Source organism: Wolffia australiana, chromosome 13 (assembly GCF_029677425.1).
Source record: "Wolffia australiana isolate 7733 chromosome 13, ASM2967742v1".
Taxonomy (NCBI): Eukaryota; Viridiplantae; Streptophyta; class Magnoliopsida; order Alismatales; family Araceae; genus Wolffia; species Wolffia australiana.
The window spans coordinates 8,879,521-8,906,491 of NC_135847.1; the positions used below are offsets into that span (position 1 = coordinate 8,879,521).

General features: G+C 36.3%; 1 long non-coding RNA gene and 1 other non-coding gene across 3 annotated transcripts; one reads left to right on the plus strand and one right to left on the minus strand.

Moving 5' to 3' along the window:
• The first annotated feature begins 5,419 nt into the window (after positions 1-5,419).
• Positions 5,420-5,526, plus strand: LOC144711529 (small nucleolar RNA R71). The gene has a single exon (XR_013583583.1). It is a non-coding gene; the product is annotated as a small nucleolar RNA R71 (small nucleolar RNA).
• A 16,973-nt stretch (positions 5,527-22,499) lies between these two features.
• On the minus strand, positions 22,500-26,332 carry LOC144711136 (uncharacterized). 2 transcript variants are annotated; one of them, XR_013583474.1, is made up of 3 exons: positions 26,043-26,332; positions 23,149-23,333; positions 22,500-22,984 (listed from the first exon to the last, which is right to left on the minus strand). It is a non-coding gene; the product is annotated as an uncharacterized LOC144711136 (long non-coding RNA). The 2 variants fall into 2 exon arrangements; XR_013583473.1 differs by having other exon boundaries at positions 22,500-23,333.
• Positions 26,333-26,971: the final 639 nt, after the last annotated feature.

A 26,971-nucleotide genomic window follows, 5' to 3' on the forward strand; every position in this document is an offset into this window, starting at 1 on the left:
CGCAAAATTTTCAAAATTTCTCTAAGCCTTTTTACTCTCATCCTAACAATAATAACGAACACACTAACTCAAATTTAATGGATTTTATCAGGGAAATGCAGGAAAAGAGAAAGAGCATGCATGAAGAAAGGAAGATGTTGATGCAGACTTTAGAAGAGCACAAGAGAGATTGAAATGCTCAAGCGAGGACAAGGCGCTCAAGCACAACAACCTGCCCTCATAATGAAAGGTAAATCGGAAGAAATCCTTCTAAGAGAAAGCCATCCAGGTCAACTCCCTACTAAGCCTAATATTAATCCGAAGAATATCATGTTGTGTGTAGATAGGAATTTAGAATCATCATGTTTTGTATCTTCTGAAAATATAAATGAATCTTGCATAAGTAAAAATAATGATGTTGCATCATACACTGGTTTTATGAATAATTTTTTGTACAGTTGTGAAGAAGAAATTAATAAACAAAATAATGATGAACAAGTGCATGCAATTTCAAAACTTAGAAGTGGAAATGTTTTACTAGATTCTTATGAAAAAGGTGTAGAAATGCATGAAGCTAAAGAGAAAGAAAATGAAGAGATGGAAAATAATCAACAAAATGAGGGTTGCTAGGATGAAGAAAGGCATCCAAAGTTGGCAAACCCTAATCCAGCTGATTATAGACCACCAATTTAATTTCCTAGTGCATTAAATATGACCAAGAAAATACAAGAAAATTCTGATTTGCATGAAATATTTAAAAATGCAACCATAACTATTCCTCTTACTGAGGCAATACAAAACATTCCTTCTTATGCAAAATATGTGAAGGCATTGTGCACCCCTTCTAGGAAACAGAAAAGAGTACAACTTTATAAAAATATTAGTTCAATTCTATTGAATGATATTCCTAGAAAAAGAAGAGATCCAGGGGCTCCTCTAATTAAATGTGAAATAGGATGAATAGTTTTTAGCCAATCACTTGATTCTAGTAAATCTTCTTCCTCTAATTTTGCAACTTATCAAACGAGATACATGATATTTTAATTTTGGTGGTATTTCTCTGACAGAGCTGGATGAGTTCACTATCATCTTGGCTTCCTCCCTTTTCCTCTTAGGGATGCATAAGTCATTGATATTTCATTACATTCTGAAATTGAGCTTAAACCTTTACCTTTGTCATTGAAGTATGATTATTTAGGACAATGCAATTCTTTTCTCATAATTATATCTTAATTGTTATCCGCTGAACAAGAATTACAGCTTTTAGATGTTTTATCTATTTACAAATTTGCTATATGACGGACAATAGATGATATTAAGGGCATTAGTACAAAAAATTGTGAGCATAGAATTTAATTAGAAGAAAATTGTAAAGCAACGAGACAACCCTAAAGGCGACTCAGTCCACACATGTTGGAGGTTGTTAAGAAATAAATCATGAAATGGCTGAAAGCTGATTTTATATATGCCATTTCAGATAGCCCATGGGTAAGTCCTATACATTTAGTACCTAAGAAAACAGGAATAACAGTGACAAAGGACGAAAATGGAGATGAAGTTCAAACTAGAGTGGCTTCTAGTTGGAGAGTATGCATAGACTACAGGAGCTTAACTCGGTAAGAAAGAAATATCATTATCCATTACCATTCGTTGATCAGATTCTTGAAAGACTTTCAGGTCAAAAATGTTATTGTTTTCTAGATAGATATTCAGGATATAACCAAATTGAAATTAACAAAAGTGACCAGGAAAAAACAACATTTACATGTCTAGTAGGTACTTTTGCATTTAAAAGGATGCCTTTTGGGTTGTGCAATGCAGCAGCTACTTTTCAAAGATGTATGACTGCTATGTTTTCTGATTTAGTAGGGAATTGCTTAGAAATTTTTATGGATGATTTTTCAGTCTTTGGTTCATCATTTGATAGTTGTTTATCTAATTTAACCAAGGTGTCGCAGATATATGTACGGAACAATCTGGTGTTAAGTTGGGAGAAGTCCCACTTCATGGTGGAGGAGGGAATTGTCCTAGGGCACCATATCACCAAGGATGGACTAAGGGTGGACAGGGCCAAGTTTGAGGTCATCAAGAACCTCCCCATGCCCACAACCCTAAAGCAACTTAGGGGATTTCTAGGGCATGCTAGCTTCTACATACGATTTATTAAAGATTTGGCTAAAATTTCTAAACCTTTAACTAATTTACTTTCTGAAGATACATTGTTTATTTTTAATGAAAATGCTAAAGCATCCTTCTTGCAGATTAAAGAGGCTTTAATTCAAGCACCAATCTTACAAGCTCCATATTGGATTAAACCGTTTGAAATCATGTGTGACGCCTCTAATAGTGCAGTTGGAGCTATCTTAGGACAAATAATTGAATAAAGTTTTTATTAAATGAAAAATAAACCAAGCCTATATTAATACGGTGGATTTTACTTTTGCAAGAATCTGATTTAGAAATCAAGGATAAATGTAGAATAGACAATACAGTTGCAGATCATCTTTCTAGATTATCTACATAATTATCTATGCCTATCCATTATGATTTTCCTGGTGAATATATCTTAGAAATGGAAGGTAAAAAGCTTCCATGGTATGCTCATATTGTAAATTTTCTTGTCACAGGGCTATTACCTAATGATTGGGATGTTAATGATAGAAAAACGTTTTAAAAAGATATTAATTACTACTACTATGATGAACCTGAACTTTTTAAATTAGTTGTTGACCATGTGTTTAGAAGATGTGTACCCGTGGAAGAACAATGGAGCATACTAGATGCATCCCATTCTTCTTTATATGGTGGACATTATGCTCCAAAATGAACTGCATTTAAAGTCTTCAAGAGTGGATTTATTTGGCCAAGCTTATTTTTGGATGCTTTTAAGTTCTGGTCTAGTTGTTTAAAGTGTCAAGCTTTGCCAACTATCAAAAATAATGATAGAATGCCACTACAGCCCATAATTGAAGTGGAAATCTTTGATCTATGGGGGATTGATTTTATGGGACCATTCCCAAATTCAGATGGACATGAGTACATCTTTATTTGAGTAGATTATCTTTCCAAATGGGTTGAAGCAATCCCCACTAGGTCAAATGATCATAAAGTAGTCCTTAAATTCATTCAAGAACATATTTTGCAGGTTTGGTTGACCCAGAGCAATTATTAGCGATGGAAGAAGTCATTTCAATAATTCTCAATTTAGGACCGTGCTAAAGAAATATGGGGTTCAACATAATATTACTACCCCATATCATGCACAAGCCAATGGTCAAATTCAGAATTCAAATAGAGAGATTAAGAAAATTATTAAAAAGATTAATCGGCCTGATGGGAAAGATTGGTCAAGTAGGTTATATGATGCACTTTTGGCATATAGAAATGCTTAAAAAACACCCTTAGGGATGTCTCCTTATAGGGTTGTTTTCGGTAAAGCATGTCATCTTCCAATGGAAATAGAACATAGAGCTCATTGGGCTATTAAAAAACTTAATCTCTCTTTAGATGCAGCAGGAAAACAACATTTATTGCAGATGCATGAACTCTAGGAGCTGAGGAATGAAGCTTATGAACATTCAAGAATTTATAAAGCCAGGACGAAGCATTTTCATGATAAGAACATTATCCGTAAACATTTTTAGAAACATCAAAAGGTATGGCTTTATAATTCAAGGTTGAAAATTTTTCCAGGGAAGTTAAAATCAAGATGGGATCGTTGGTTCGTCTTCTTTGTTATAAAGATCCTCTACTCCTAAGGGATGCGTTTTGAGTATACATTTACCTTCAGCATCTATTTTGGAAAAACTGTTTTTTTGCTTTCCTTCTAGGATGCTTTGAAGGTCTATTGATATTCATCTGAGAATTTTCATCCCCTATTTTCAAATCCACTATTCCTCTTTCAAAGTGAAGAACTGTCCTAGGTGTTAATAAAAATGGTCGACCTAGGATAATTGGAACTAGGCTTAGAGTTTCCTTAACATTCACTTTAGTTACAATAAAATCATTAAGGAGGCTACATTGTTTTACTTTAATCACCATGTCCTCTAATAATCTTGAAGGCCTCCTAAGTGATCCATCAGCTAATAATAAGTCCATGTAGGTGTCTTTTAACTCCCCAGTTTTATATTCATCAAAGACGGCTTTAGGTGTAATGATAATACTAGTTCCGATATCTAAGAGTATTCTAGTAAATCTCCGTCCTCTAATTTCACAACTTATCAAATGAGATACATGATATTTTAATTTTGGTGGTATTTCTCTGACAAAGCAGGATGAGCTCACTATCATCTTTGCTTCCTCCCTTTTCCTCTTAGGGATGCATAAGTCATTGATATATTTTTTGAAAAAGGGTGAGCTATCTATCATAACTTTCACACAGATTTTTATGATGGCATCATGAAAGTTATCAGTGATTTGTTTATCATATTCTTGAATGGTCTTAGGTATTTTAAGAGCAGTGGGATACAGGACAGGTGAGGAAGACGGATCTAAGAGGGCTTTACATGGTCTAGGTTCTTCCTCATCTACCCTTTCATCTCCTCTATCTTTCTTTGGATCCTGAAGTTCTTTGTCATTTCTCAATTGAGAAATGGATTAAATATCTTCTTGATCCACCTTTATGTTTTCTATTTCTAAATCATGAACTTCACTATCAACAACACAAATATTTATAGGATTAATGCAAGGTTGTGTTGAGAAATGACCTGAGTGGGAGTTTGAGTCAACTCCCTTACCTCCGATTTTGCCTTGGTTCTTGTGAAGAGTGCCCACCAGATTCCCCATGGTGGCTTTAATTTGTAGCTCCATCATCTTCTCTAATCCCTGAATCATGGAACTCATTTTATCTAGAGAGTCACTTGTACCATGTTTGTTTGTTGCTTGCGCATTTGGTGCTTGATAAGGAGATTCTTGAAAGTTAGGCTGTGGGGGCCTAGCGTAGGGAAGACCATGCTGGATAGGTGGTCGAGCTTGAAATGTGGGCTTGGTGGATTAGTTGAAGACAGGTCTTTGATGAAAGGCTTTAGAGTTTCGTTGCTCATTCCATGGTTGTTGATTAGAGTAGATCACCTGTACTTGTTCCTCCTCCTGGCATGCTCCATCCTCATGATCTTTTCTGCCACACATTGAACAAATCTTTGCCAGGACTAATGGTGAGTTATTCTGCACTAGTCCTTTTACTATGGTGGTTAGCTCTTTTAATTGCTCTTGGACCCCCATATCATCTCTTCCGTGAGTAGTTGATACATTTCTCCTCATTTATCTTCCATTATTGCTTGCATTAATTTTTTGCAAGTCAATCTCCGCAATCCTTTCAATAATTTCCATCACTTCATCCTCATAGGCATTATAAAAGTATCCTCCAGCCGATTGATCTACTTTAAATTGGTTCTCCTCACTCAGCCCTTCATAGAAAATTTTAGCTAACTTGGACTTTGTGATGTCATGGTGAGGACATTCTCTACATAAATCATTGAACCTCTCCCAAGCTTCACTAAAATTTTCATCTTTGTGTTGACAAAAGTTCTCAATCTCTCTAATGCATGATTTAGTTCTAGAGTGAGGGAAGAATTTAAGTAAAAATTTACTTTCAATTTCTTCCCAACTGGACAAGGTTACTCCCAATTTTATATACCAATCCTTTGCTTTGTCCTCTAGAACATGATGAAAATAAAACATCGTAACATGATCGGTTGAAATTCCAGGCATGCATTGAGATGAGCAAATCATGGTATAATTGTCTAAGAAATAATAAGGATTTTCATGGTAATTTCCAAAAAATTTAGGAAGGTGAGTAAGCAACGTGTTATCAACTTTGAATCTAACTCCATTTGGAAGATTTAAAGCAATAGATGTAGATTTTTTGACAGCCCTTGGACTTACCTTCTCTAGCAGAGTTTTTCTTTGAGGATTGAGAGGTAATTGGAACCTATGCTGATCTTGGCGATTTCCCTCCATCCTTTTGTTGTGGCTTTTGGCAAATTCTTCGTTTAGATTGTTCTCTTCTTTGTCTTGTGTCCTAAAAGTCTTCTTTTGGGATCTAGCTAACACCAAAAACTCAAAAGGAAAGATGAGATTATACTTGTTAAGGGTAAAGTTACCCTTAACAAGAAAGATAGTAAAACCAATTGAAACTCAATCCAACAAATTACGCGTTGCTCCGCGGCAACGGTGCCATTTGATTGGTCCAAACTAAGGGGTAAAATTTGATCTGAAGTTGTTTATAAGGATAGTTAAGTACCAATCAACAATTTTATTTCCTTACTAGTAGTATTTTAGTAAGAGTCGATCCCTTAGGGAGCTAGGTAGCTAGTTAGGATGAATTTCAATCAGTATTGCAAGTTCAAGATTCATATAAACCTTTTTTGTAATGTTTTTAGTGATTAGGAAGGTTAATGTTCAATTAATAAGGATGATATGAATTTTACCAAGTGTGAAAAAAATTTCGTAGAAAGCCTAGATTGAGAATGATTTTTGAGAATTTTTTCAGAATTGTTTATCGTCTCTAGAGAGAGATAAGAAATTCTGAATTTAATTGAGTGAGAAAAGGAGAGGAAGAGAGAGGTAGCGCACAAGCTTGGGCGCTTCCGCCGCTGTTTGTGGGCTGGGCTTCGCCGCTCCGTCGCTGGTCGCGCGAGCGGAGGTCCTCTCTCGTGCGGTGGACCAAAACAACGATATCTGGAGTTCCAGATATCGGTTTGACACGCGTGAGTAGGCGTTGGAAAGCTTGAGACATTAGCTATGTGCCTAAGGATAGCAAGAAGCTTAAGAGAATTCTAAATGGAGATAGGGTGAGAGGAAGCACGTAAACTTTTTGTCACATTCCAAAGGGCCCAAGGTTGTTGCTCCAGCTCCCTACCAACTGGCTTCAAGATCCAGGACACTTCTAGAAGACTCCTTGCACCTTCTGAATGAAGCTGGACCCAGGAAAAGGCTCAAGAAAGAAGGAAAGTGAACAAAGCAATACTCAATTCTTGGATGCCCTCAAGGAGGGTGAGGGGGTCCCTTTTATAGGGGTACATGTGTTAGTTTCCACCATTCTTGGTGGTTGGATTATAGATGAACGTCCATGATTGAGTTCTTGAGGCATCAATCCAGGTGATCAGACCCCAACCAACCAGATTCTTTCCCCCCAGGTCGAATTTGGAGGGAAAAGAACAAGTTGGTTAGAGTTAGTTACAAGTCATCTCTAGCCGTTGGATTTGGGCTGGAATGGATGGGTGGATGCGTTCCACCTCATGGATCCTAGGCTGGATCTCAACCCTGGGCTCTCCTCCAACCAGGATCTGCCAGCTGGAGTCACCCTCATGTGCCGTGATCAACCTGGAAGCCTCCAAGGACGTTCTAGAAGGTCTCCTTCAAGCTCCTTTATACCAAGCCTATCGATTGAGTCAATTCCGCTGGTTAGCATGCATCTTTTTCTTGATTGCTCCTTTTGACTTGAAATTTTGTCCCAAGCCTCAAGACTTCTGTCTTGTCTTCCCCATAAAATTTTGTAATTTTATGACCATCAAAAGTCAACCTTGACCGGAAGAGTCAACACACTAGGGAATTCGTTAGATTCATATCCCACTTGACTCAATGAGTCAAGTGGGGGTTAGAAATATCCCTCAAATCCTCTTATAAGTAAATCCCAAACTGTGTAACTTGTGAAATGCATGTCAAAGAATTGATGGAAACATTAATTAAGTACAAAATGTAAGCTTTTTAATCTTTAGGAAAGTGAAAAGGCATGATCTCATTACTATGCAAAATAAGCATTTTTGGCAATGTTGTACTTACTTTTAGGAGATTTAAGATGAATAATGCATGGAAATGACTACCCTTATTTGAGTTTATCACGGAGAATGTCTAGCTTTTATCGTATAGTAGGCGGAAACTTAGAGGAGAATTTCTAACATAAAGTAGCCGCTACTCGGGAAGGAGTGACCTTGATATGAGAGGGGAGGTCCACCACTTGAACACTGTAGTGAGGAACCTTTTTGGATCATAGTGTAATATCTGGAGAGAAGTACATCTTTCTATCTCATTTCATTAGCTCTACCCAAAACTAAGAGGGATGGCACCCATATTCCTGACAAAGTGGAATCCAAATTGTCGAGGGGAGTTCTGTTTGAACATGTTATTGATAATTCTAACACTTCATAGATGAATGAGTATTGATGGATGAAAAAGTCAGCTAAAGAAATGATGGTACATTGCTAAGGGACTAGCAGTGATTTAACTGGGGGGTATGATAACTTGCAAATTAACATGATTAATTGATAAATTTTACATTATATTTATGTGTTTTAATGACCATATTTGCATGTTATCATATTAAAATGAAGATAAATGACTTACACTTTGATTTTACTGTTATTTCAAATTTGTATCATTTTTAATATATTTTATTTCACCTCATTTCATTAAAGAAATATTTTTTTCAGGGCTTTAAATACTTGGCTAAAGACTGGTAAGGGTTTTCCTATTTTTTAGAATTCTTTCCTTATTTTTTATATAATTTTCTGACCATTCTATGTCCAATAAATGAATTTTTTAATTTAAATAACACATATGCTATTTATTTGGCAATTTTATAATTATATATATATACATATATATATATATATATGAAGGGGCATCCGCGTCATTTGCCCGAAATTTGGGCAAATACGTGGATGCGTTATATATATATATATTAATAAGAAGAGCATTATTACTTCATTATGGCATCGCAAATCGCAATGCCATAATGAGAAAAAAATTAGGTGGAAAAGATAAAAAGTCGGCGTGATCGGCGAGAAAGATATGTTTTCATTTTTGTAATAAATACCTCGGCTATTAGCCGCGTGCATTGAATGCACGTGACTCAAGATGCATGCGGCGTCAATGCGCCGCGTTTATTAAATGCATGCGGAAATAAAGGGTGTATATTAAATAAAAGGCCGTAAACTCACCTTTTTTTATTCTTTTATTATTTTGTAGGCATTGACGAGTGAGATGACTTCTTTATAGCCGTTCAAAGAGACGAATCATTCTCCAATGATTGCGGGCGGCGGACGCGGACAACCACGTGTCAGAATGCGATCGAAGAAGGCGGAAAATGATAAAAATAATGCCAACCAATCGAAAAATGCCAATTTTTGAGATATATTGAAGAGAGATAAAAGATCCAACGGTGGAGATTAAGCGCCAGTAAAACCTTGCTAGCTTGAGATCTAGATGTCCGATTGGGCTGAAATTTTGAGGGTGTGTTTGTCTATTTCCCCTCTACATGCATTACGGTTGGATCTTTAAATAGAGTCTACAAAAGGGCAAAATCCACTTTTTGAAGCTCTCCCCAAGGATTTGGCAAGGAAGGACACAGGAGTTGCTTTGAAAGTAGATAGATCTTGATCCTGCATTGAAAGTTGTAAGTTTCTGGTTTGTATTTTGAACTTCTTCTTGAACGATTCTAAAACGCCGAGGCATGGGCAAAATGTACATGCACTAGAAGTTGTTTTTCAAGATCTGATTGTTAATCTTTAGTTCTGCATCAATTTTCAACATTTCTGAATTTTCAGATTTTTTATTTAGGGTCGGATTTCACATTTTCTCGAAGTTCTTCACTGTCTCTCTCTAGGTTAATTCTTATAGTTTCTCTATCTAGATTTCAAATTTTGTTGTTTGGAAATTTAACTTAATATATAGAAACCCTAAATATAAAATTTCATCCATAAATTCATCCGCCTTGAACTCCAATTTCAAAATCCCCTTAGTGATTATTAAATTCCCAATTTTAATTCATAACAATTGTCTTAAAATTTTGTAATAATTCGGAAATTAATATTCCGAATTAATCTGATCTTATAATTGAAATTATTGTATCTTGAGATTTTTGACGAAAATATTTAAAATTAAAATTAAGTTTTTTTACTTGATTTTGATTAATTAAAAACATTGTTAAGTATAATTAAGGTTTATTAATTGCAAAATTAATTCATCCTTGAATTAATTCATTACAAATTGGATTAAAATTCTTTCTTGCTGCTTCCCTGTGGTTCGACCCCTTGCGTGCTCTATATTCTATATTTAGTGATTAAGGGTATTTAAAAATTTTATTGTAAAAGTCTAAACGCCAAATCAACGACATTTTTACATGCATTTTTAGGATTATCAGCTACGGGAACGGCCGTACTCATCATATGAGTGATGCTAGATAGTGCTATTCTATCCAGATACTTCTATGTCCTTCTCTCGTATCCTTTGAATAGGAATGTTTAGATCACATGCTTAAAGACCAGTGATCTCCGTACTACGATCTCATCATAATTCACTAAGTCCGATCATGTATTCATGGACTTCATTATACGCATCACATGTGCACTATAATGAATATGTCCTATTAATGAACATGGAACTAGATGTGGGATGTGTGACTGGTTTGCCGACCACATATATTTTCGTCAGGTTCTCTCCTCCTTATCTTTACGACATTCATAAGCAAAATGTCCAAGTTTTTTACAATTGTTACATCTTACATTGGACTTGTTGTGGGTCTTCTCTTCGTCATGGTTATCAGAACAACTTCCACCATATCTTGTTCCTCTGCTTTTGCCACGGCCTCATCCAAGACCATGACCCTCTTCCACGAGAGCTTTCGCCACCGTACTACTTGATTTTGCCCATTGCTTTGGCCAAAATAACCTGATCATCTCTTTTTACTCAACGATCCTTCATCTTGTCCTCATGGAGCTTGAGAGATCCAACAGCTTCATCTAATGTCGTCGTATTGATATCGCTGAATTGCTTGATTGTTGTTGTAACATCAAACTTAGCAGGCATAGCACGGAGGAATTGGGCTACAATAACCTTTTCTTCAATGAATTTGCCAAGGCTTCCCATCTCAGTGACAACTGTAGAGAGCTTCCGTGCATAGTCAGTCACAATCTCGTCATCACTCGTCATGAGTGTCTCAAATTTCTTCCTTAGGGGATGAATCTTTGCTTTATCACTCGATCAAAATTTCAAAGTCCATGGGCAAAATTTCCCACGTCCCCTTTGCGCTTTTATAGATGTCAAGCTGCTTGGTGTTTCTCTCTGAGATTGCAACAAGCATGGTAGACAAAGCTTGTCGATCTTTTGTCCTTGACACTACTCCAATGTCAACAGCATCCCAAAGTCCATGTGCCTCCAAAAGAACTTTCATTCTCATTGGCCAATACGAGTAGTTAGTTTTCGAAAGCATAGGGAAACTGTTACCCAATTTGACTAGAGACTTGGCGGCCATCGCAAGTCATGGTTTTCCCTCTGTATGTGATGCATCATCAACTTGAGACGAAGCTTGACGCCTCTTTGGCAGCATGATAGTTTCTCCCTTCTCCTTCTTGGATCAATAACAGGACTCTTATACCAATTGAAAGAAGTCTCACCTCTCTAGACAACGTGGGATAGTTTCTTCACAAAAACCCCACATCCTTTTATAATGCCAAGGGAACATAAGAAATCGGACTGGAGGCTTAAGTGCCAAATTCCAGCCAACAAAAACAACTAGATTCAAAGGAGGAGAGTAAACATATGTTGGTAAAAGCTTAAGAAGAAAGAACTGGTCTTATTGGAGCGTCGAATCCAATAGTGACCGTGCTGGCCATCCAGATAGAATGCCAACACTATCCTTCCCTTTTCTCTCTCCCGTTCCATCTCTACTTTGATCAAGGACTCTCCATCTCTCTCTCTGTTGGACGCTCCAGATAGAAATTCTATCTATCTTTCTGCCGCTCCCTCTCTTGTCCGTCTTCTCTCCCCACTCTCTTTTTATCGTTATTTTCCTTCTCAATCACCCGATATCTTTCCCTCTCTCCATCATTCTTTTTATCTCTATCGAACCCTCTCCCTCCCTGTAGTGCTCTCTCTCTCTCCGTTCTGTCTCTCAAACGTGTTCTTTCTCCCTAACGCTCCCACTCTATCTCTCGTCTACATCTTTCTCTTTCTCTCTTCTCCACACTCTCTCTTTCTTGCATTTTCTCTCACTATCTCTTCCTCTTTCTATGATGCTTTCTCTCTCACCATCTCTCTCTCTCACTTCTATGTTCTGTCTGCATTCTCTCCCAGTCTCTTTTGCTGAGTTCCATCTCGTGAGCTCTCTCTTAGTCTAATGCATTCTCTCTTGCCATTGCTTTCTCTCTCCACTGCATTCTCTCTCGCTCTCTCTTTCTCTCTCTTTGCTGCATTCTCCCTCCCATCTCTGGGTGTCTCTTGCCCTCTCTATATATTTTTCACTCTTGCTTGCCATCTCTCTCGCTCTTTCTCTATGTGTTCTCTCTCGCCATCTCTCTCTTCTGCCGCATTCTCTCTCGCCATCTCTCTCTCTCTGTTGCGTCTTCTCTCACCATCTTTCTCTTTCTGCTGCGTTCTCTCTCACCATTGTTGGAACCTAGCTCTCTCACTTCGGCAACTCACATAGAGAAGGGAAGGACATGCACTCACTCTCTTGATCTGACGGATAGAAAAAAGATTTAAGTTCTCACTCTCTTGATCTCACGCAGAGAAACAAGATTTACCTTCTCACTCTCTTGATCTCACAAAGAGAAACAAGATTTGAGTTCTCGCTCTCTTGATCTAACAAAGAGAAACAATAAGAAGGAACATTTTGAGAGAGGAAGGAACCTTGATACACTCAGCATACTACAACAATGAAAACTCCTACATATTTTTAGGCACACCCCCATAATTGCTTTCTGACTTAAACAAACCTTGACCACACACCTGTCTATGTGCGTGGTCTTCAAAGACACCAATCTTTAGCTCCTCAAAATCAGCTCCTGCCTCCACATCTCCTTATGCCATGCTGCCTTGGTTATTTTTTGAATTATTCAAACATACTGACTCCTTAACTAACTTAGTCATGATTAACTGTCCAACAACCATCTCTCTCTTTCCGATGCATTCTCTCTCGCCATCTCTCTCGCTATCTCTCTCTCTCTCTCTCTACATTCTCTCTTGCTCTCTTTGCTGTGTTCTCTCTTGTCATCTCTATCTCTATCGCACACTGTCTTTCGTTTCTTTCTCTTTACTGTGTTTTCTGTCTTTTTTTCTCCGTCTGAAATAGTTCTCTCTCGGGTCAGTCTCTTCCTGGTCGATCCACCCCATTTATTGAACCAGTCAATGGTCAACTAATGGACAAGTCAAAGGTCACTCAACAACAATTAAACAGTAAACTTAAGGATGACTCAACAATAATCTGAAATCTCCATCAACCGACTCCCACTGCTCCTTGACAATAATTCGTCAACATGCATCTGCGAGGCTGTCCTGCATCACACACATGATGGGAACTTGTACTGTCATTTCTTTTTAGGACAAGGAGTGAGAGAGCTTTCCTAAGCAAGTTTGGGGGTTTCATGTCTGGCACCCTACTATTATCACTCTGTTCCCACTACCATTATTGTTCCATCTCTTCTTAGGTCCCATAATATGAAACACCTATTTTTCCAAAATGAGATTGCTATATAATGCTAGCACCCAATTACTGCTCTTTGGCAGCCAATCTTTCAATCCCCTACTCCAGTGACACTGTTAGAGTGTTTTGACAAGAGCTTTACCTCATCATTACCAAAGCTCACTTATTATGGGAGATATGAAAAGGAAAAATGTCCTCATGTTTTGTAGGGTCCATCATAAGTGCGCAAGATATTATGTGAGACTTCAAGCAATGGGTACGGTGAACCCATCAGTTAGTCCTGCCTATGGTGTGACATTCACTATTGAAGTTCAAGGTCTGCTACAACTAGAGTATCCAAGTTCCTTTGATACGCATAACGATGCACCCCAAATTGTCTATTGGCACCCACCACCTATGGGATCTCGCGAGACCAATATAAATGGTCCAGCTAGAGGAAACTTGGGCCTTGCTGGTGGAAGCAGTATCATTTGAAATTACCTAAGGAGTATCATTTGTTTTTTTCCATTTCTATGCTGATCTATCTAATACTATGACTAAGTCTATGATGGTACTTGATGGCTTGATCCTCTATGAGTAGAAAAACATGCACGTCATGAATATAGAAGTGGACTCACATGTGTTAGTTGATTTTCTCCATTTAGTTTCATGAACACAACGACATTTACACTTTGTATACATGACATTATAAGGTGTCGAGCGCACCTTACTAGTTTTCTCCACCAGCTAGGATAGGGAATGCACTTGCCAGCAAATGCACTTGCCAACCATCTAGTATAATCTCACACCCCTTCCCTCTACCTTACTCAGCAGGACCTTCCTCGAGATCTGTCTAGAAGCTCTCCCATCATGTGGCTTGGCATGTCCACAGGGAAGATGTCGACATTCGATATCGGATCTCAGTTGCTACAATGCCGATATCCGATATCGGTATCCGTCCCGATGTCATCATCTGCCTCCGTCTCACAGGGAAGATGACGATATCGGATATCCCATACGGAAGTTCAGGGTTTTCTGAACGATTCGAATGCGCCACCATGTTTGGGCCTTGTCCATTGTTATCTTTCATTATTTTGGGAGTGATGTATGTTGAAGGGGAAATCTCATCTCGCGATGGGCTTCCCCTATGTTGGCCCACTTGGGCATGTTCCCTCCCCTATATAAAGAGATGGCATGCCCAAGCATGCCTTAGACTGTATTTGAAAATTGAAAAGTTTATCTTCTTTTAGAGTTTTCTCTTTTCCCCTCCTAGAGAGTAGCTGTTGTTAGTTTCTATATCTAGATCGAGACAAGATCATGGCTCATCGCCGCACGTGCCAGATTCACCACATCGATACCACTCCGTTGAAGAAGTGTCGACAACGACTCTCCCACGTAATTTCTCTCTCGAGTTCTTGGATCAGTTGAAGAATGCAATTCGTCCTCTTCACCAGCCATCAACAATCGTTCCTTGGGTTTCCCTCTGACACACCGCACCTTGGATCTTTGAGCTCGTCATTGCCATCGTGTGTAACGCCCAATAACCCCTTATTTGGTCGGTTACACCACCATGAAGTGTTCAAGGCGACCTCCTCTTCACCACACCGGTGACGACCTCTTTGCCACACCCCAACCGTGCCAGTGCTCTGCCATCTCCGCCGAACCTGCGTGTCGTGCCCCCACACCCACATAGCTGTGCGCTTGACCCTCTAGTGTGGCCCCTTCCATGCGCCAACGTATTGTGTTGGCCTTCAGCCAGAGTGCCTATGAACTGCCCAACCCTATTGACTGTGCTCTCATGCCTCGTCTCTGCCAGTCCGGTCGTTGTTGCACATTCATTGAACAAATCCATCTTTGAGGACGTGGTCTTGTGGACATCTTGTGGACACTACATATCAGACATCCCTTGCCTGTTGGACTTCGGATCTACATCCAATCTAGGTACCATTATTCCCCACCTTTTTCAGTGTTATTACCTTTGTAGTGTTGTCTTCCGCTATCTGTTCTCTTTGTCAGTTTTGAAATATGATTCATAGGATAGCCACTTTCGTCAAGACCTAGGGTGATCCTTGTGGTTTATGGTCTGAATTATTTGATCGAGAGAGTCGTAGATGCTTTTGGGCCATTGTGTCTCTGTCGCTTTTCTAGTGATCATCACAGGACGTTGGGAGTCTGAGCGTGATGATCCTCTTTTGGGAAGTCAACTAAACGGTACTTCTAAATCAGCAAACTGCATCTAATTCTCATTGAGAGTTATTTCTAAATGTGCATCCATACCTTCCTATGCACATACTCTTTTTCCTATGTTGTAACGGGTGTCGTTTGATCCCGACGTCTATGTGTTACATCATCATGTGTGAAACGAAGCTTCAAAATATCCAAGTATAATCAACTATATTTATTTCTGGAAACTAGATTTTTAAGTTTACAAAAAATTATGAATATACTGCTAGATAAATCAAACAAAATAAAATTGAAATTAAATAAGCAAAAAATTTAAACATACAATATCTGGTAAGCCATAAAATATTGAAAACAATCTGCATAACTCAAAACATTATTGTAGACATAAATATATTTGGTTCATGTTTGCAATTATCATATACCCAATAAAAATATATATATAAATTTAACATACTATTTAAAAATTACCGTCCTTTCAATGTAAAGTAGTCACTTCATTGCAGCATTTTCAAATAAATATTTTAATGGTCAAAAGTTTTCTAACTCCTTTTCCTACCAACTTGTATACGCTTAAAAGGTGGATAAAGGCAAATCCAGAATAAACACCAATGATGTATGGCAGTTTTGGTGGAAACCACGATAGGAATCCTTCAACATGATAAAGAGAGGATATAACGAGGAGAATCTCCTCACTTGTCAATGTCACCCTCTAAAGAAAGTTACACATATAGTTAGACATTATAGCATAAAGATATATGAAAGAGGGTATGAAATAAAAATATCCAACAAATAGAACTCAAGGACCCTTAAATAATTTTATTAATGAGACAACTAAGTATCAAAACTAAAAAAGTGATCTAAAATCCTCTCAATGAATATGATCTGAACTAACTTTAAAACACTAATAAAACTAACTAATAACTTTTAACAAAGAAGAAAAACACTAATAAAACTAACTTTAAAATTCAATTAATCATCACTTGATCCCTTAATAATTTTTTTTTATATTTAAAATGTACACGTCTTAGAGTCATTTATGTGTCATTTTATTAAACATATCTCTATTTTGCTATATATTTACATTTCGTACATTTATTCTAGAAAATCTTAAAATCTTCATTCCTTTTTACTACAGTTCTACTGAATTCATGAAGGCCATGTTTATCTCAATTAGAATATGTTATTGAATTACTATATCTAATGGCAATAATTATTGCACAAGTCATATTGCATATTTTAGCATCAAGTAAAAAAGGGCATTAAATAGAAAAAGAGAAGAATAAAAAATGGGGTTTTTGTGAATTGCTGATGGAGGGCAGTGGCAATGCTCAAGCCAACTGCATGTTAGCAAGCACACAACTCTAAACCTGGCCAGTAGTTGGCAAGAGTCATTGCGCATGTAGCCTCCAATCGCCTCCACAAATAGAGGTCCCATATGAGGCCCACAAAAATGCCTCACAAGGTCAGCACAAAGGCTCGTGCACCTATGGGAAATATGGTAAGTTAATAAAAAAGTTAATGAAAGATGGCATGTATGTAATATTTCTAATTTTGATTATTCTGATATGGAATTGTGAATAAAAGTTTTTTAAAACTTCATACCAGGCAGAGTCATCTATGAGAAATGGTGATCATGAGCCATGAGCCTCGCCTTAATCAAATAATAAAGAAGTCATGATCCTGTTTCGAGTTGACCACGCCCAAAGCCTAGATCATAGCGGGCCCCTTTCAGCAAAACAACCATGATCTCATCCATCTGAACTTCTCATGGAAGATTGGACGTTGAGATCTTTTTTGTACAATTCAATACTTTTTTATGTTTGGATATCTGATTGGCAATGGCATATGACGTAGATGACAGGGCCACCCACTTAGCAAATCAGAGCATGAGTCAATGATGGGGTTGGTGGCGAGGCTAACAGTGTGACAAAGAGGGATACAGCATTAAGAATGTATCTACGAATATGATTCAATCGCAACCACAAAACCCATACGAGGGTGATTTGACAGAGGTTGGAAGACTCGTCCTCCTTCACCCTCAGCTGCTGTTCTCATTAACCGTCCAATGGATGCTAGCAACAAGGGACTATAGTCCAATCGAACTGCTCCCAGAGAGCCGTTGGATCAGGTCTGACCCTTTGAAGGGTTGAGAGAAGTTCTCTTCACCCTTAAAATGGAGATTTGAAAAGGTCCTAGTACCCACCTTTTGTCGCAAGAAGGAAGTACACCGGCGGATGACCCTTTTAGAGTATAAAGTACTTGTTGGGGTTGTAACAGCTCTGCAATCACACAGGACGGTCAATGAGATTTGGAGAAGGGCTAGAAATAGAGAAATACTCAGCCGTAAGTATGATAACGAAGGGGGAAACTGCACACCGAGGCTAGGGGGTGGTGATTGACATCCCCAACCCCATTATTTGATTTGGGGTGGATTAGGTTTGATGTGAAGCTAATCTGAATGAGAGTTCATGTATAAGTATAATTGAATTGATAGTTTGAGCTTGATCTGAATGAAATTTATATTTCACTCCGTTCCTGCCTTTCATCCTCATTGAGGCATTCTATCAAGGACCTACAACAAACACCCAATTTTCTTACGATTTAATTTTATTAAAAAACCCTTAAATATTTCTTAAACATATTTGCTTGAAAAATTTTTATTATTATCTGGCTAAGGTAATCATAAATATCAAAGGCCTAAAATTCCAACTAAAACTCATCTACTAATCCTCTTAATTCTTCAACTTATTCTCTCTCTCTCTCTATCTATCTAGCTATGTGGACTATCTTAAATATTATTCCTATCTAACTACATAATTCTATGTTATTCCTAAACTACTTGATAATAATATTCATAATTCTATGTTATTCCTAAACTACTTGATAATAACTACTTGATAACTACATAATTCTATGAAATAGATGATTCCTAAACTACTTGATATCTATGTTATTCTAAAAATCTAAGCATGCATGTATATGTAATAATATATATATTTCTAGCCAGTAATCCATGATTCAACTTATAATAGCATCTTCATGCTATCATAAGTGGCACTTTCTCTCTCTCATTCATTCTCCTTCTTACCTCTTACTTGACTAAATACTTCCACCAGTTAACTTTTTACATCATATTACCACAAAAATCTTACTCATTGTCTAACTAATATCCTAATATCTATCATCATTGTGTCCACCTTCTATTTTGCACATGGCTTACTATTATTTTAATCAATAACTTCCTTTCTTGTTTTAAGTGTATTTTACTGTTCTAATTTTCTCATTATCTTCTCTACTTATTGCACTGCCTACATTTACACCACCCATAACTTTAATACCATTAATCCATTTTCAATCATTCTTTCTTACAACTAGTATCAATAAAAATATGAAAATATTATCTTATATTCTCTCCTTCTATACTTCAATCTCACATCATTACTATTCATCACTATTAAATACTATTTTAATTCTCTAATCTATTAGATACTAACTCTCATGTACTTGTCTTCAGCTATATTCACTTTTGTTATTATTATTTTGTTATTATTGTTATTATTTATCCTCAGAGAATGAAGCAACTATTAAATTCACATCTAACAGACTGTCCCCACAATGACGAGTTTACTGAGTTTTTTTATTAAATTTATTTTATACAGGCAAGTTCAAATTACAACCACACTATATTTAAATATGTCATTTGCCTATCAGCATCCCTTCTTTCCTACTGGCCAGCTGATAAGGCAGCAAGTTGCCAAAGGTTGTGCTTCAAAGGTTTTGGACCTACCCTTGGTAAAACCACAGAAATGAATATTTGGATGGTATAAATACAGAGTTCATTGAATAGTTTTAACTTAAAGATTTCAAGTTTATCTAACAGATTTCAGACATATCATTTGGAAATGGGACTTTTTTAGCTGTTTATTGAAGTTTATTTTCTCCGTACTGCCACAAAGTAACTAAAGTCTCATCGTCCATAGCAAAATCAAAAAATGATCGAATGAATGTGTATGTAAATCCATATCTCTGTGTTGGCTTGCCTACATAGATTATATTCCATGCCGCACTCTGATAAGGGACTTTAAAAATAAAATCTTAGCTAAATCCTATGTCTCGTGTGCACCCCCAAGTTCCCAAGGACACTGAAGCTTTATTTTTTTTACGTAAGACTTTGACACGCGGGTGGTTGTGTCTATCAGATAATATGTTTATTATCATTGTATCGGTCCAGTTTGTATCCAATGGAACATGTCATTGCATATAATGACAAACTTATGAGCATTGACTTCACCTTTTCGTACTTCTTGGTGTTTTCTATCATTTTACTATATGTTAGTGTATGCGACTATGAGGTACACTAGAGAGCTGTTATTTCTTCTCAACATTCCAATAAATTTTTAAAATAAAAAATAAAAGTGCTTAAAAATCAAATGTTAGAAAATCTTTGCAAAAATACCAAATGTTTTTTGAAATATTAAAAACACCCAATAAACAAATTTGATTGTTTTAAAATGTCATAACATGCATAATTCATCAAATATTGAAATGGATATTTTAAATTTACAAAATTTATGAAATATGAGAGTGTTCATGTATCCCATATTAAAATTATTTATGGTTTATTATGAATGTTCGTTATGTTTGATTTCAGGGTTCACAACTAATGGTTTTTGTGCAAGACATATTTTACATGAGTGTTCTCCATGTTGATCTGGACACTCACCACATCGGAAACAAGTTCATCAGACCTGTATAAATTATAGAGACTTAACGAGAATGAATAGACTTCTATATTAACTTGTGAATTTTTATGACAACATTATCTTTTGCTGGGCTTCTCTTCATAGAAGGGTTCACATTGTGACTTAACAAACAACAGTCATTAGAAATTCCCAAATCAGGGGTCCATGCCATTATTTTAGTTTTTACTCTATGATAATATTCATGAATTTTTTTAATTCACTATTCGATATAGTTGGTCAAAGTATATCCATGGGGATGCAGGTACTATTTTTTTGATTTTTCATAGCCTAACAAATGAACAAATACTTTTAGTATTATTTTAACTTGTACTTTGTTTAGTGTTGGTGGGTTCAGTTTATTTTTTGACATTTTTTTTACCATAGATGTATCAAATAAAAAGAAAGATTTTATATTTTAAATTTAAGTAAAAAATCATTAAAAATTATAATTTTGATTCGTAGTGACTTTTCTACAATTTATTACTGGGCTAAAAATAGTATAGATAAATAATATTTATTGTTAGTGACTATTTTTATTAATTAAAAAATAAATAAATTTCACGAGGAACATACATTACTTTTTTGGCCATTTGTGGTGGAAGCGGTCAGCATTAAAACCTAGTACCAGGTGTGCATAACTGGGATCCCTCGTTATGTAGCACAATCCAGCTGGTTTACCCTAAGATCAAATCTTTTAGATATCAAGATATTTTTCTAATATCATAGGGACACAATTTGAATGAGCAGAAGCACCCTAGACCCCTGCACCAATTGGTTAGTCAAATGTTGTGCAAATTGCTGATTTGCAGCCTATGAATGCCTATCAAGGGAAAATAACAACATGGGATAGAAGATCTGAGTTTTACATGCTCAAAAAATTTAATATTTATAATTTTTAAATAGTGCTAAACTTGGGGCATCAAAAGCGTAAACATACTTTATATGAGAGGGAGAAAATGGTGAAATCAGCATTTACAAAATACAAATTTTTTTTTATAAAGAGGATGATGCATTTTTATGAACTTTCACGCGATCAAACTATAAACATTGATGAAATTCTATAAAATAGAGATTAGAATGTAAAGAATGAAAAGAATATATAGTAATAAATGAAGAACTATAACACACACTTTGTAGGTTAATGAGACCATCGATACATATTTATTTGCATTCAATTTATTTTGAGTGTGATTATAAAGAATAAATCATTAAGACAAATTTGAAATTATATCTTGAATTTTATGGATTTTACATATTTTTTGTGATTTTTCTGACAACATATTCTGAAGCAAACTAATTTTTTGAGTCTGATTATGATTGTTCCTGAATTATTTGGCATTAAATTCCTAAAGAGATGATTTTCCAAATTCAAATTTCATGTAAATTAATAATTCTGCGGTCTTCCTTCAATGTAAAATGAACTGTGGCATCAAATAATGGTCAATGTAAATTGTTATGCTATGATGACATTTTCTCACCTTTTCCATTGCAGGGTGATGTGGACCCATAAAAAAATAGTTTTTAAAAATAAATGCTGCACGGAGACCAATGGCCGAGGGCTTGAAACAATGATTATTTTTCTTTCTGATTAGTCAAATACGACGATTGTACTAATGATAAGCCAAAAATAGGGGTAAAAATTATACAGTTTTTAGCCCTTGTCGTTGTGAATTTTGGCGTATGCAATAAAGTTTATAAAAACTCTACTTAAGATGTATAGTGATAAGTACGAGTGTCGTCCAAGGGAAGCGAGTAAGGAATTCAATTTGATGATCTTCTTGGTAGTTTAACCCTAATTAGAGTGAATTTGATCTTCAATGAGGATCAACTCACCCTAATTAGAAGAGAAGTTTAGAAAGGGGGGGTAGAAGAGATGAGATGAATAGAAGAAATAGGGAGCTCTAAATTGGCTTCTTTGATCCAAATAAAAGGGTCAAAGAGGTCAATTAGAGAGGTTGAGAGGGAAGTTTTGATTTGGGTTTGGTTGGTTTTGCAAGTTTGATAATTCAGAAATGAAATGGGGGTAATTTAATCTCCTAAAAAATAAATCTAATTTTTATTTTAGAGTTTTTCTTTGGGAATGCAGTTGAATGCCTAGTTAAATCCCTGAAATTCTCCTCTCAATCCTAATCAGGGCTTGTACATGCCGCTCAAGCCAAGCGATTTAGAAGTTCAGATCAGAATCAAGAAGAAGAAACAAGAAATTGAACTAATTTCATTCAAAATGCACAAAATCCAAATACAATGGAAGGGAAATGTACCAAACAGGTTGATCCAGGCTGGGGCTCCTCTCTGTCTTGCAGCTGTGATAGAGAACCATCAAGAATAACCCTCTCTTCTCGAAATTCAGCTTTTATACCTATGTAAAATGGAATAACTTACCATTTTACCACTAATTAGTAATTAATTTATATCTATCGATACAGGTTTGATCTCAATGATCCAACCATAAAGATAGAAAGAGGGGATCAATACGAGAAAATCCATAAAAAAATCATCTCAATCGGAGTTCTGGATTAAAACTTATGAATAAATGAATTTAGACCAATGTTAGCCATTGGATTAATTCATTTATTTATTTATTTATTTCTCCTAACCACAGGCTGAGGTGTCGTCATTTCATTGGCGGCGCCATTTCAACTTCCTTAGGCGGGTGCTTCCTCGTTGCGCCATGTACCCCCTGGCGAAAAAGAAAAATAGAAAGAGAAGGGTAAAAAAAAAAATAGTTGTATAAATAGAGCGCGCACGTGGCACCTGCGGTTCTCATTGCGCAGACAAATCCGCAGGCGCCACGTCACCGCCCGTGCGTGCGCGTTGTACGCGCCGTGCGGGCGGTGCACTTACCTCCGTCGCTGACATGTTATCGAGTACCATCGGATTCTCATCCGACGGCCACCATTACGCCACTTCGATGCGCGAAAAGCACTTCAGTGGGTTTTGCGGAAAAAACCCACTAAAAATTTTGCAACTGCGAATGGACGCCACCCAAAACTATTCATGTATATGCCTTTTTCGCTTTCTCTTTCCTCCTGATTTTTCAAAAATAATAAAACAATTAATAAAGCATTTGCAATAAGACCCTGGGCTATTTTAAATTACATCTGTAGGCCTGCAGTGGCGACCGAGAGCTGCTTTCAAGGTCTTTTTGCAACAAAACTTTGCGAAAAGGCCCTTCAAAGTTTGAAAATTACATCTTTAAATACTTTTCTTTTCTCTTATAAATATACCTTTTTTCCTTAGAATAAATACATTTCCTCTTCAAATAAATCTCAGAAAAATCCTAAAAATTCGTAAAAAATTCTAGAAAATTCACTGATTCATCCCCATGCTGATAAATGTCGAAATTAAATATTAAACTTGCCATTTTCATTCAAAAATAGTTATTTTGAGCTTCAATAAATCCTTTAAAATTCATAGAATTAACAGAAAATTAGGGAAAAATCAGAAATCACTGGAAAACACTATTTTCATGTAAATATATGATAACAACCCCATTTTAAGCTCTTTAAATGCATAAAATTGTGCTAATAACATGAAATAAAGACAGAATTTTGGGTGTTATCAACTAACGAGATGCAAGATAGTTGGCACCAGATGTACATATTGGGCACACATACCATTCTTCTATTTTGTTTCAAATGGAATGTGCTGACGTCGCATGCACAAATGAGTCACCACATCATACGCGGCGACATACCTATTAATAGGTACATTTAAATAGTAAACAGTTATCCCTTTTTTAGCATTAACACATAGCATGACAAAAGCAGTCAATCGTGGACGACGAGGAAGAATTAGACCCAACTGTCACATTTAATTCCATGATGAGAAAAAACTTGTAGGGAACGACATGACACTGCTGACGATAACGAGGAGAGAGAAATATTTTCTTTAACAAATGACTTGGAATCATCCAACTTCCAAATATATTTTTATGTCCTGTATCATTCATAAATTTGGATCTTTAAATGGAGCCCTGATGTGTGTGAAAGATATTTTTAAGCTCGCTTCATCTTAGAGAGATAACTTGGAAGAAAGTTAAATTTTGAAGATCTATCAATGTTGTTCTTGGTGTCTATAGTGCTTGGCGAGGGTCAATGGAGAAGTGTAAAGGTTGATTTGCATTCGGAAGATGCTTTGATCCAACCAATATATAAGGATCTAAGGTTAGGCTCTTGCCTTACATTGTTCAGTCTTCAACACACTTAACAAGCTTATCTATCATCAACATCCATCTCCCTCCATTATCAACATTATCTATCATCTTCTATCATCCACTTCACATGTCACCTATGCAGTCAGAATCCACTAACATGTCTTCTTCATAGTTGTTCAAGAAAACCCAAATCACTATTTTCCCATTTCACTCAATCTACTCTTACTGCACTAGCTTTATAACCATGCACCACAATATAACCTCCGTCTTGTCTCACCTCCCATCATCCTATATTCTATTAAACCATATGCTAGTAAACCCAAAACTCTTCAATCTGAACTAGCTACTTCTCTTCATTTATTCTTATATTGTCTCGCCAGAACCGTAACGTATTTCTTCATCCTAAGCTCTAGTCCTACTCACTTGCTAATGATCCATTACCATTACACTATTTGTGGCATCTCCTCAAACTACTACTGCCTTAATCATTTTAACTACCTTCGCCATTTTATTATCTCCTGACCTGTTCGTAATCATTATTACCTATAGAATGCATTCCTTGAAAGAGCTACTTCCTATCTAGATATATTGTTCGTGTCGATGACCCTTACTCATCACTATCTAGATATATTATTCATCAATAAAGGCTCATAAATATTATTGATCAAAATTCATTTACAACGGTGATAAGCTCAAAAATTACGTTTATATGTCTTTATTTAGGGAGTTTTTCGAGCTTAATCACTAAATTTATATATCCCTTAATACTTGAGTAAGGGGTTGACCCTAGGGAGGCGACAGTGAAATCAGTTTTCCTCAAATTAGGGATTAGCACTCAAGTTTTAATAGCTATTTTTTTTTTACTTTTGACAGATTTTATGATTAGTTAGCAATCCTTGACAAGAATTGCTAACTAATCCACTACTAAGTTGTTTAAGTATCCAATTGATCTTAGATTCTTAGGATGTCAGTGTAAAAAATATCTAGATCAACAGTTCGCTTGAAATGTGCTTAGCTTGTTTGTTCAATCTGAATACTTAATGCAGTTGGAATATTATTTTTTATTTTCTTTTTAGTCAATTAGAGACGATTTAGAGAAGAAAATCTATCACGATCGTTAGTACCGATCTCTTTAAAAGGATGCATTCAAATTTATCATGGACTCGGAGGCCTACGGTAATATTTTCTAATAATTCGTATTTTGATTTGATTGATTTCTCACGGATTTAGAATTTTAAGAAGAATTATTATTGTTATTTTTATTTTATACCGCTTAATTCAAAATTGTTTATATATCCTCAAATAGCAAATCGTGAATACGAGTCACGATTTGCTTATTCGAGGAGAACGATATCGTGAATTCTATTCACAATTTTTATGCAATTCAATGGGCAAGTATGATTCAAAATTGCAAGTTTATAATCGACTAAGAATGTATGATTTTAAGCGAACTAAAACCTACAAATGAAATTGATTAAAATCGGAATTCAAAAAAACACGGCAGATATGAACGAACTACGGAATTGAAAGAACTGAACTCGTAATTGGTTGCAAATAGAATTCAAAACAAGCCTAGGAATACCAGGAGTCATCAGGGAGTCGAGTTGAGTGATTTCCGAGCAACGAACACCGGTTTTTTCTTACGGATTTGGCTTGAACTCCATGAAAAACAACGGCGATGGATCTGCGAATTTCGTCCCCAGTTTGAGCTCCAAATCACTCCAGGTTGACTCTTGAGCCTTCAAGGAGGCTAGGCGTTTGTTCCTTGAGCTTCCAAATTCAAGAACGTCGGAATAATCTTCCTTTTCGCTTTTTATCACCGCAGAATCGGAAGAACTTGTTCTTCCGATTCTGTTATTTTTATTTTCTTTGTCGCGTTGTACGTAGAGCGTACAACGCGATGGGATTGGGTCCTCGGGCCTTTATGTGGCTATACTCTGTGCGCGACACGCACGAAATGTCGTGCGTCCGTGTCGCACACCGAAGGCGCAAACAGCCCTTCTGATTCGCTTATGCCTCACTGCGTGCGGTGCGTCCTTTCGTCCGCGCTGCGCTTTTTAAAGAAAACTATTAGCGCTCAAACCGGCCCACTAAGGGCCGGTTTTAATTAAAAAAAGTTTTTATTAAAAGAAATCCTTAAAATAAATTGGAAAAATTATTTCTAAATGCAAAAAAAACTAATTTATTCATTTCAAAATGACCTTTAATTTTTCGCTTATTTTTATTCATAGAAATAGGTCAATTAAACTCATTTAAATTGCCCTAATCATCATTTTAAAACCATTAAAATGTGTAAATTGAACTTATTATTTATTAAATCTATTATTAAACTTGAAATTTATGGAAATTCTTATTTTAACATAAAATCATGATAACATGCATAAAACATTAGTGTTTTAGAGCATTAAAAACGAATAAATGTGAGGCAATTGGCATTTATTTAGCTCATATTTGAATGTTATCAAATGGCATAAATTTTACCCCTGGTTTTGACCTTATCATATAGTGAGA